The sequence below is a fragment of the Perognathus longimembris genome, chromosome 20 (genome assembly GCF_023159225.1).
Source record: "Perognathus longimembris pacificus isolate PPM17 chromosome 20, ASM2315922v1, whole genome shotgun sequence".
Taxonomy (NCBI): domain Eukaryota; kingdom Metazoa; phylum Chordata; class Mammalia; order Rodentia; family Heteromyidae; genus Perognathus; species Perognathus longimembris.
The window spans coordinates 30,044,831-30,057,406 of record NC_063180.1 but is presented as its reverse complement, the minus strand read 5'-3'; the positions used below and the strand labels follow the sequence as shown (position 1 = coordinate 30,057,406).

General features: G+C 46.2%; 1 pseudogene; it reads right to left on the bottom strand.

The window, feature by feature from the left end:
* Nucleotides 1-10,441: 10,441 nt before the first annotated feature.
* LOC125368190 lies at nt 10,442-11,184 on the bottom strand (annotated as a pseudogene).
* Nucleotides 11,185-12,576: the final 1,392 nt, after the last annotated feature.

Here is a 12,576-nt window from a genome sequence, read left to right as displayed (position 1 = left end):
GTCTCATTTTAAACCTTGCCTCAACACCTCTAGTTTTACTACCTTTTGTCTAAGTTATTTGAGAATGGCTGGCAAGTTATTCCTTAGAAAGAAAGTGATAGTGGAACTTCTCTGCTCTTCATCATTGTAGTCTCTCTCTTAATGCAAGGAGACAAAGTCCATCATACCTGCGCTTAGAGGTCCTAAAGCCTGGCCACGTCCATGAACCTGGATGTGAAATCTCTGTAACATCCCAGTGGTGCACCGACCCCCTTGGTGACCTCCCGACTGATACTGGGAAGCAAGCCCTCATGACTTGCACCTGCAAAGGTCCTCAGCCTTCCAGTCCTGTAAGGTCTAGGCAAATCACACACGCTTTCCCTGACTAGTGCAGAAGGACAGGATGCCCGAAGTTTTCTCTGCCAGACATTGTGATTTCTCACTCAACACTGTCTCCCAAGGCACAGTACCTCCTTCTCGTGTAACTTTCCTGAGTGCTGAGCTCCGTCCCTGACTTAGCAGCCTGTCATGCCCACAGCACTACAGGCACAACACCCAAAACTCTCCAGCAGTGCTCGCGCCACATGGAAGTTTCACAACTAAAATGGGGTTTCCTTTGCTATCATTCCAAAAGAAGTTAATTATTCCTACTAGACGATGGCTGAGCAGATGTTTCAGGCTGCTCGGCGAGGCTGACAGGTGCGCAGCACCGGCGCTTGGACAGGACCGGGCCGCACCGTTGGTTACATTAAGTTTGTCCAGCCCGGGAAGAATTTGGACACACGGTGGCCAGTTGTAAAGATCGAGAAGGAGGAACCCCGGGAGCCCCATCCTGTTGACTCTCGGCGCCAAACTTTTCCCTCCATCATCTACACTCACTTCGGCCACGACCCCGCGCTTTTCCGGGGACGCGGGGATCGGACGGGGAAGCGCGGGGCAAAGGCGACTGTCGGAATTGCTGCAGGGGCTCCGGGCGGGCCCTGCGGTTCCCCGCGCCACCAACCCCGGGCTCTGCCGCCCGCCCGCCCGCGGGACCCGGCCCGAGCCGGCAGGAACCGGGCCGGCGTCGGCCGAGACGGGGTGGAGACGCGGGCTGCGGCGCCCACGGACAGCCGGCGCCGCTCAGCCCGGGGCGCCCAGCGCGCGCAGTGAGCGCTGCGCTCGGACCTGCGCCGCCGGCTCCAGGCCGGGCCTGGCCCGCAGCCGCTACTCACCCGGAGGATTAACGGCCGCCGGGGTTGCCATCTTGCTGCGGAGGCCCGGCGCCCCGGGGGCGAGGGCGGCGCGGGGCGTCGGGGAGACCGGCGGAGACCCAGCGCCGCGTCCGCGCACACAAAGGAGGGCGCTAGCGGGCGGCTTCCCCGCGGTCCTCGCCGCAGCCGGCCGCGGCTTCGCGCTCTCCGCCGCTCCCCGGCCCGGGCCTCGGCTTCCTTCCCGCGCGCAGCCTTTGTCGCGCGGGGGAGGCGCCGGGCCTGCGGCTCCGGGGTCTTAGCAGCACCGCGAGACTTGGCGCTGCGGGCGGCGGGACCCTCCCCCACCCCCGCTCCGACTGGGAGCCCACGACCCGCTGGAAGGCCCCAGACGGGACGGGGCGGGGCCGGCAGGGGCTCCCGGCGGGTGGGCGGGGAAGCTCGCGGGCGGCCGCACCCCCGGAGCCCGCGCAGGTGCTCTGGCCGCCGGGGCCGCGGACCTCGGACACGCCCCTTTCCGCGCCGGCAGCGCCGCCTCACACCCAGGTCCCGGGGGACACGCCGTGAAGGGGTGTGGTCACCTGTGCGGGGGGGGGGGGGGTGGCGAGGAGGAGGGGGTCCGGGTGGAGCGAGCGGCGGAGAACCCCGCTTAGGTCCAGCGCCAGGCCGGCACTCGGGACGGCGGGAGGACCAAAGCGCCCCAGTGCTGCCCGCTTAGCACCCGGCGACCGCGCCGCCGCCGGGCTCCCAGGCCAAAGACCTGGCCGCCCCGCCCGCGGGCACACCCAGCTCCCCGGGGCACTCCCGCGTCCGAGACGGGGACTCGGAGAGGCCGGGCTGCGGGAGAGGCGGCGAGCTTTCCTGCTTGCCAGGGCCAATGTCCTGTAGGCCCCCCGAGGTCATGGCGCAAAGAGCCTTGTGTGCACGGCCAATCTGAGGATTTGGAAGTGTGTTTAGCTGCGTATCTTTGTGAAGCTAGGGTGCTGAGGACTTGGAGGCATTTCTTTTCCCTTCCACCACCCACCAGAATCCCTGTGAGAGATCAAGGCTTCGAGGAAGCTGACCCCACCAGAGGTGCTCTGTGAGATTGGGCAAGGTAGCTCCTCAATGTGGACGTTTTTGCAAAAATATCACAGTCTTAAGTCTTTCCACAGAATAAAGTGGGGAAGGATAGGAGAGTGTGTGTGTGTGTGAAGAAATAGTCTTTGTCAAAAGTACTGTCATCCTATAATAATTGTCACTATTAATGTCACAGCTTACCAACGTCATAGACATTGAGTATGTGGCTCTGTGCTGAGCCTGAAGCTAGGAGGTGGGCTTACAGTGAAGAGAAAGCCCCTATGAACCCTGATCTCACGAAGCAGCACATGTTTGGAGGCTGAGACTGACTCTGAAATGGTGTCTCCAGCCGGTGGTCACTGCTTAACAAAGGGATCTAGGAGACCAACATTGTTCAAAAGTGAAAACTCGACTTTGGATACATGAATGAGGTGTGGAAGTGTAGGAAGGGAAGATACTGCAAGGAAAAAATAAAGCATTGTGCATCCAGCCACAAGATAGGCTAGGCTCAGATGGAGACAAGGAGATATCAACTGACTGAGATATCAGGTGGGGCCCAAACTCTTAACCCATAACAAAGTACATGGTCCATGCTTTCTGCAGTATCAAGCCAAAATGAGAGCTGTCTCTCTCCTAAATATTTGCAAGGGCAACATGCTCAAAGTGCCCACTTGTACTTAGTGCAACTCGATTGAAGGTTTCTTGAGGAAAGTGCAAGGGACTGTCACTGGATGCAGGTGAGGGTTTGTAAACTTTCCCTCTGAAAGTAGGGACTCTTCATTGGGCTCCTTGACTTTGATCGCAGAATAAGAATTTCTGCAAAAGTCACAATGGGAAGAAAACTTGACAGAGCCTTATTGAGTAAGTAAGCAGGCAAGCAGACCATGAGCAGACAAAATAATCCCAAAAAACCAGATAAGCAGAAAGGCAAGGGCACTCTCTTAACGGAGTGTGGGTGCTTTCAGAGGGGAGGACACACACTGGGCTCTTTGACATCAGGATATATATCATGTGATAAAGGTGGTCTAACTTAAAGTTGTGCAGACTGGCGTTTATTCTTTGTTCTAATCATTCTTGGTGTTGCACTGCTACCACTTGGGCTCAGGGGCTCCAAGACTGGCTATACTTTAAATTGGCCATTATGTTTGGGTATCCATTTTAGGAAAGAATGCCTTCTGCCATATATTTTAAAACTGGTTGTTTATCCTTGAGATAGAATGTGTCCTGCCATACATGTTTATCTTTTGAGGTAAGCACTTTGTGGCAGGAGAAGCCATTTCCCAAGTATTTGCTTCTCTAGGATACATGTCTTTTCTTTCTTTCTTTTTTAATATATCCTTTCTTAGCTTTTAGAGCACACTAAATGTCTGGGGCTAGCAGGCAAGGTCAGATTGAGAAAGCTACTCTTGATTTTTTCCCTCTTCTTGTGTTAGTACTGCAGCTTACAAAGGAGTGCAAGTGCTATGCTTCTAAATACACTTTCTAAATCCCTAGCTGCCACTCACCTTATTTTCCCTGGTCTATCTTGCCTAATTCTCCCCTAAAACAACTTTGATCCCTTAATCTTAAAAAGTTCGTGGGTGAAAATCATTCTCCTTTATTTACTTTAAACTGAGTTTTTGCATTCTTGGCTGCCGTTTACCATACCTCATGTTTCCTAGTCTATCCTGGTTCAAGATGATAGAACTTCATCTCAAGTGTTTCTACTGCCCAGAGTCCCTTCTTGGGGACCTATTCATACCCACCGCACCCACCATTACTTTTCCTCCTTTTTCATTCTACAGGTTTCTACATCTCTAAGAAGCAAGCAAGTTTCCTGTCTTGTTATTTACCTATCAGTTTACCAACTATTTCAGCCACTACCTGTACTCATGCTGTCTCCAAATACACTTTTAACGTTCTAACTAAAAAAAAAAAATTGAACACGACTTTCATTGGACACAAATATTTAGCCCTGCATGTCTGCTGATGAGTTGTATTGCCTGTCCATTTTTCTGACTGGTACTCTACACATATCTTTGATCTAGCATGCAGGTAACTTCTAGAAATTGGGACACTTCTCATAGTCTGGCATCTGTCCCTTGCTGAGATTTGGGGTAAAGAATAATTATGTTTGGAAATTCACAAGGAAGGCGACATTTTGTCTTACCCCAATCACTGAACCTCTGAGTTACAAAGGACCTTTGTTATCATCCAATTCAGAGTTCCCAAGCTCAGGGTAAAGAAATGACCTTTCAAGGTCATGAAGCTCAATGACCAGATAAGACTTAGTTAGGAGTCACCACAGTGCCAGGATTGGTGTCAGGGACGGGGTGGGGAGCAGTGAGAAGGAGAAGAGGAATGGGTTGTGCCTTCATTCACATCCATTCGTGTTGCATCTCACTTTCTTGGTACCCAATATGCTAAATGCCCAGAAGCATTGATTGTGGATGAATGCCCCCTCTTCTTAAGTAAACAGTCTGAAATGGATCAGTTAGTCATTGTTGAATACAGAATGCCACTTACACAATACAGTGGTCTTGTGCTAATTATGAGAGTTGGTAGACTGTGACCAGTTAACAGGCTTAGGAATTTCACTCAACCTCTAAACAACCTAGAACTCTTAAATGCCAAAGGAAGCTGTTAATTTTCAAGGTGAGACCTAACACAGTGTGAGTGCAAAGCCCCTAGAAATGACCCACGGTTGGTGCTCTGTTATGTTTTTGAAACAGTCTCCCTATGTAGCCTAGGCTGCCCTTGAATCTTTGATCCACATTGCCTCTGCCTCTCAAGTGCTGAGATTATAGGCTTGTGGTACCACACCCTTAATCCTCTAAGCTAATGGTCTAATATAACTATTGCTGTTATTGTGCAGAACTGTTAAGTCATGAAAAGACAAGAGAAAAAAATAAATGCATATTACTAATATTTTAAAAGTTAATCTAAAAAATCTACCCACTGTGTGGTCCCCCAAATAGGCATTTTTAAAAAGGCAAAGCTATGGAGAGAGTAAAATGATCAGATATGGTCAAGAAAATGTGGGGACCCAGTGAGGAATAAGTTGAGAACAGATGATTTTAGGATAGTGAAAATATTCTGTCTGGCATATAATGATAGATCAGTGTCATACAGTTAACAACCTATCAAATGGACAAGAGTGGACTCTAATGTAAACTGTGGTCTCAGCATGATGATGTATCAATGTTGGGTCATCAGTTGTACTCAGCGTATGTTTCTGATGTAGTTGGTACTGGGAGAAGCTGTCCAGGGATGTATGAAAGCTCTCTGTACTTCTCACTCAGCTATCCTCTGAACCTAAAATTGCCCTAAAACTAAGATCCATATTTTTTTTAAGTAGAGACAGTCCCTATTTGAGAAAGGACTACAAAGGCAAAGAGTCATGGCAGTTAATGCAAGTGTAATCCTTGATTGTGCCCTGAACCAGAATTCTTTATTCTCTTTTCAAATAAAACTCATTTATGAGATAATTGGAAACAAATGAATATGTTTGTAGGTAGGTCATTATACCAATGACAATGTCTTGACTTAATCATAATGTGGTTACTATATAAGATGGAACTCTGACGTGTTTAGCAGAAAAGAGTATAGTGCCTTCAATTATTCTGAATCAGAAAAAAATGCAGTGCAGATACATACAGAGAGGAGAGATAAGAAAATGCAGCAAAATGTTAATATTTGGAGTTAAAGGAATTGTTATTTCTACTATTTTTATGACTCTATTATAAGACTAAAAATGTTTCAACTGTTTAAAATACAAAAATTTGAAAAAAACCATTCCAAAAAATAATTTAAAAACCCACTGATTTCCCACCTCCCCCACCTTGTTAAAACTTAGTAATATTCATTTAATTTTCTTACATGTCTTTTAATGACAATAGTTTTTCGTTGCTTCCAGCTTTGAGCAGTTATGAATAAAACTGCTATAAACATTTGTGTGTAGTTTTTGTGCAGAGGAGATCTCACACTCCTTTGGACCAGTGCCATATTGAGCATCATATGCTAGAGATATGTTTAGTTTGTTCCAAGCTGCCCATTGCCTTACAAGGGGCCACACTGCTTCTCATACTACTTCGGTTCTCAGAACCAATCAGTGTAGAACACCTGGTTTCTCCATATCACTCTGCATTTTCTTTAGCATTTTAGATTTTGGGCATTCTAAGAGTTGTACAGTAGTGACTTGTTTCTGAATTTGACAATATAAAAGGCCCAGCCCATTGGATCGTCTCTCTTGGCCTACAGCCACACTGGCTGTGACCATGGTTTTGCCACTAGGAGGTAGTATGTCAAACTCATTACTGGTGTCAATGATCATCTTTAACTGTGACTACTTGAAGACACTTCTTACAACAATCTAGAAGTAAAGTGCTATTACAGTATTCTATGGCTTTTTGGTTGTGAAGCTTGGAGTCGGGAGTAGGTTTAGAGTCATTCATATCACATTGGCAGAATTGTTATCTTCTTTGCATGCATAACTGAGACAAAAAGTGTTTTGATAATCTTTCTAGTAAGATCAGGAAAGTTTAGCATGAAGACCTGCAGGACTGCAAGACATTCTTGTGAGAAATGCTACATCAAGATGGGTGCTGGTGGCTCATGCCTATAATCCTAGCTACTTAGGAGGCTGAGATCTGAGGATGATGGTTCAAAGCCAGCCTAGGCAAGAAAGTCTATGACACTCTCATCTCCAGATAACTACCAGAAAACCAGAAGTGGAACTGTGGCTCAAGTGGTAGAGCTTTGAACTGAATTGCTCAGGGGCAGTGCCCAAGGCCCAAAGTTCAAGCTCCAAGACATATATATAGACATATATATATTATATACATATATATTATATTTTGTTTCTATGTCTGTCTTCTTGTGGATTGTGGATTGAACGTAGGGCCTAGGGCAAGCTAAGCAAGCATGGTACCACTGAGATATTTCTGTAGGCCAGTCTTCCATACCTGATCGTCTAGAGGCTATGGTCACAAATTCTGAGTTTAAAAAGGATTCTAAGCAACTGTGAATGCAATCAAGTTTTAGAAAAGAAGTAACTAACCTATACATTGGAATGAAGATGATAATAATCTACACGTAAGTAAATCTAAAAGAGCTCTCCCAATAATATGAATTTAAATGTTAAGTATTAAAGAAGTATCTGTGAGAGTTAATTTGCAAATCAAACTGTTGACTTTGTCTTTTTAGAAATATGTATTATCTCAGACAAGGTCTGGGCCTCAGGCCTTTTTCCAGAGACTCAAAATGGAAATAATAATAATAATAAAAGTCAACATACAAAAGAAATGTCTGCATACATTAATCAAGAAAACAAACAATATGTATGTGTAAGCTCAAGGTAGACTGGTAAATTACATAAGCAAGATATTCTCTGTGTTTCCCCCCTGCCATATTGCCCAAATTGTTATACAAATTCAATGCAATCCCTATCAAAATCCCAGCTACATGGGGCTGGGGATATGGCCTAGTAGCAAGAGTGCTTGCCTCTTATACATGAGGCCCTGGGTTCAATTCCCCAGCACCACATATACAGAAAATGGCCAGAAGGGGCACTGTGGCTCAAGTGGCAGAGTGCTAGCCTTGAGCAAAAAGAAGCCAGGGACAGTGCTCAGGTCCTGAGTCCAAGCCCCAGGACTGGCAAAAAAAAAAAAAAAAAAAAATCCCAGCTACATTCTTCACTGAAATAGAGAAAGCAATCCATAAATTCATATGGAACAGCAAAAGACCTAGAATAGCCAAAGCAATTCTAGGCAAAAAAAAGCAATGCAGGAGGTATCACAATACCAGACGTCAAGCTCTACTATAGAGCCATCATAACAAAAACAGCCTGGTATTGGTATAAAAACAGACCTGAAGACCAATGGATTAGAAGTGAAGATCCAGAAATAAAACCACACTCTTACAGTCTGCTGATATTCGACAAAGGAGCTAAAGACCTACAATGGAATAAACAGAGCTTCTTCAACTACTGGTGCTGGGCAGCCATATGCAGAAAACTCAAGGTGGATCCTAGCCTATCACCATGCACCAAGATCAACTCAAAATGGATCAAGGACCTCAACATCAGACCTGAATCCTTGAAACTACTGAAGGACAGAGTAGGAAAGACGCTAGAACTTATAGGCACAGGAAGGAACTTCCTGAATAGAGTCCCAGGGGCACAACAGTTAGGGGAGAGACTCAACAAATGGATTACTGCAAAATAAAAAGGTTCTGCACAGCTAAGGACATAGCCACCAAAATAGAAAGACAGCCAACCATATGGGAAAGGATCTTTACCAGCACAGCAACAGACAAAGGCCTAATATCTGTCATCTACAGAGAACTCAAAAAACTAAGCCCATCCAAGCCCAGTAAACCAATTAGGAAATGGGCAAAGGGGCTAAAGAGAGACTTCACAAGAGAAGAGATAAAAATGGCAAAGAAACATATGAGGAAATGTTCAACATCCCTGGCAGTAAAGGAAATGCAAATAAAAACAACCCTGAGATACCACCTGACTCTAGTTAGAATGGCCTATACTCTGAACTCAGGCAACAACAAATGCTGGAGGTGGTGCGGGGAAAGAGGAACCCTTCTCCACTGTTGGTGGGAGTGCAAATTAGTACAACCACTTTGGAGAACAGTATGCAGGTTTTTCAAAAAGCTCAACATAGACCTACTCTATGACCCAGCCATACCACTCCTAGGCATCTATCCTGAACAACAGGTCCCAAGATATCAAAAAGACATCTGCACTTCCATGTTTATCGCTGCACAACTCACAATAGCCAAAATATGGAAACAATCCAGATGCCCCTCCACAGATGAATGGATCCAAAAAATATGGTACCTATACACAATGGAATATTACATAGCTATCAGAAATGATGAAATATTGGTATTCGCAGGGAAATGGTCAGAACTTGAACAAATAATGTTGAGCGAGACAAGCCTAGAACACAGAAAACAAAGGGGCATGATCTCCTTGATAGATGACTGTTAAGGTGGGGGAAGGGTGAGATAGTAGAGACCAGGTCTGTGAAACCAAAAACTTCTTGTCAAATGGTATTTCCCACAGGTGTAGGTCAGCGACCCTACACTATGTATCCAAAACCAACAACTACTCAAAATATAAAGGTCAAAAATAGACCTCTCAGTGGATCACATAGCTCAAAAGCTATGTATGTACAATCATATAAGACTATTGTTGATATATTGTCTACTGTCAATATTACATTTAAAGCCCTAGGCGAATTTTCTTTGGTGTAGGCCACGTGGCTACTGTATATGTTCTTGGTACACTGTGTATTATATATATATATATATATATATATATATATATGTCTACCTGACCTAGGGAAGGGAAAGTAAAACAGGGTGTAAGATATCACAAGAAATGTACACACTGCCCTACTTTGTAACTGTACCCCTGTGCACAACACCTTGTCAAAAATTTTTGCTAAATTAATGAAGTATGAAAAAAAGGCATGGTGCCTTGAAATTCATAGGGATGACTATGATCTATATCAGCACTTCAGGAAGGGAATGGAAGAGAATGACAAATTTTCACTAAAGCACTGTCAGCATATGTATTACGGGATAGATTCTACTACATATTTTTAAATTATAAATACAATAAGCTTTTGCTTTCTAAAACCAAAGTAAAGATGTTTAACTTAAATTTCCTATGGTAATTTTTCATATAGTAGATATATTTGAATATCTACTATACTTACAGAGTACCAGGGAACAATAAAGAATGACATATTCAGTAGCAGGTCAGGAAATCATTGTTCATGTTAACAGTTTAATGCTATAATTTTGAAGACAGAAAGCTTTTCAATACCAAAGAAAAGATTATCAGGCTTTATGTTACAAACTCAGATCTTTTAGGAATTCTCTGTGTACCTGTTGTCCTTATGACCAAAGTTATACAAGTATCCAAAGGTAAAGCTATGTTACCGGTGGGGAATAAAGAACAAGAGCAGTTATAACCTTGTAACTGAAGACATCCCTGGATATACCATACCTTAAAGGTAATGCAATCCAGATTCTTGACATCTTCATAACCTGTTGGCACTCTGATGCCACAGGTCGATTCTCTGAGGAACTCTCATGCGTACAAATGTCTTTCTGACTAAGATGCTTTCTATTTACATTTTTCTTCTTTGAAAAATAAAGTTCATACACTTGACGGTCTCACTTCTGTAGTCCAAGCATTCGGGATAGATGCACTAACAGCAGGCATTATGAAACCAGCGGTACTTGGATGCTCCCATGGACTCACAGGATATTTTACACTGAGGTATGGACATGCGGTCATCAAACTAGACCACGGTAAACGGGTGCTCTTTGTCACCGGGATAAGGGGCCTTGAACATTATTTTTTGGAACAGACACATTTGGGTGATGAGGCTGGTTCACAGTTTCTAAAATAGAAACCAGGTTCTCATGTTCTGAAAGTTCTTCTGCACTAGGGAAGGAAACAATGTTCCAATTCAACTGGGTGTGTCCATCTGTGAGAGCCCAGAAGAGAGAGGGGATAGGCTCATACAGTTCTTCTACTGTGCTCTTGAAGTGGGAGGAGTGTCACTTTACTTCTGAGGATAACACATACCAACACAACCCCAGCACTTGTCCCAAAGTGCCCCAAGACACAGCGTACACTCTTTAGAGCAGGAACAATTTCCTTGTCCAGGCCCGCCCTGGCATAGCTCCTGAATGAGACATTTGCTCACATCACTAGCACAGAGTGCTTTGTAACAGCTCTGTGATACAGGGAACCACATCAGATATGTCAGCAGGGCTAGAGGAAGCCCAACACACTGTGACTCCATGACTCTTCCAAGAAGCTGATCCTATTTCCCTCCAGGAAGTGCTTCAGTGACCTTCCTGCAAAGAGTTGCCTCCTGCCGGCCCCACAGGGGGCGATGCAGAGTTGGGGTTTTGTTTTGTTTCTTTTGTGGTTTTTTTTTCTTTTTTGGTTTTTGGGGTTTTTTTGTGTGTTTTTTTTGTGCGTTTTTGGTTTTTTGTTTTTGTGTTTTTTGTTTTTGTAACATTCTAATAGGCAAGGCTGCCATACTTCACTTAAAATAGGATTGTGGATGAAGGATTGAGAGGGTTTCAGAATTGGAGGTGAATGTAGGGGGGGTGTGGCCTGGGCCACTGTAGGTTTGTGGTGATTAGCCCTGGTTCAGCCAGACCAAGATGATAGTACAGGTTTTGGCCCTTTCTCTACGTGGGAGGCAGATGGAAGCGCACTCTATGCTCCTTCTTTGTCCTCTGGGGAAAGGTCTTTTGGATTGGCTGGGAGTCGCCACTGCAAGGGAAGGCAGTGTTGTGGGAATGGTGGCACTAGAGAGGTTCTTGGAGTGCAAGCCCCAAGCACATTCCAAGCTCCCACTCCCCAGTACCCTGCTAGCACGAGGCTCCAGTCCAGTCTCTTGGCAATCACTGCTTTCCTTAATCTGACCCCTTCTCAGGGATGGATCCCAGAGACTTTGTAGGAGAAGAAAGTGAGGCCCAGAGAGCTGAACCTCTAAGCCCAGCAACAGGGCTGCTGTTAGCTGGGCGAACTCAGCCCCAGGCTTTGGGGCCAGAGGGTTGCCCAGCCCCCCCCCCCCCATCTACCCTGGTCCCTGACTGCCAGGGCCCATCCACTTACTTCTTCCCAGACTTGCCAACACTTGAGTGCTTCTTGCTTGGACAGCCAGTCGGCCTGCAGGGCTCCAGGGCACAGGACAGCTCATAGCTAAGACAAATGAGCCGGTGAGGAGACCAAGTGCTGTGTACAGCTCCCTGCCAGAATTGGCCTGGGCTTGGAGCTTGGTGGCCCACCTGCCATTAGGCCCTCCAGAGTGTCAGTCCCATCCCCCTCACCCAGGTAACACAACTTGTCCCTCTGGACTCTGTCCTAGGCACGGCCCCTCTCCTGCCTCAGAGAGTGGCAACCTACCTGGCATCCTTGCTGAGCCGCTCCAGGCCCCTGAACCACTCAGTAAAATGGTGGTCGACTTGAATATTATAAAAGCGACAACTGTGTTGCAGCTCTTTCATCTGCTCGAGGATCTCGTTTTCCTGGCCATGGACAGCACAAGGGCAGTGACAGGGCTGGACTGGCCAGGGCTGGGCTAGGCTGTCTTGGGAGGGACCCAGTTTTTCTGACTGCTCTGGAAACCCAACTTCCACTGAGCCTCCAAAGGCTGCTGGGGACCTCACAGCCATGTCCTCACACTCCATCCTGCCAGCGGGGAATCTCCTGGGTGCCACCTCACAACCCACCCTCCCTGGGGTAGGACTTCTCTATCCTGCCATTGTCTGAAGGAAGAAAAGCAGAGGGGCAGGCCTGACTCTACCACCCTGCTGGCCC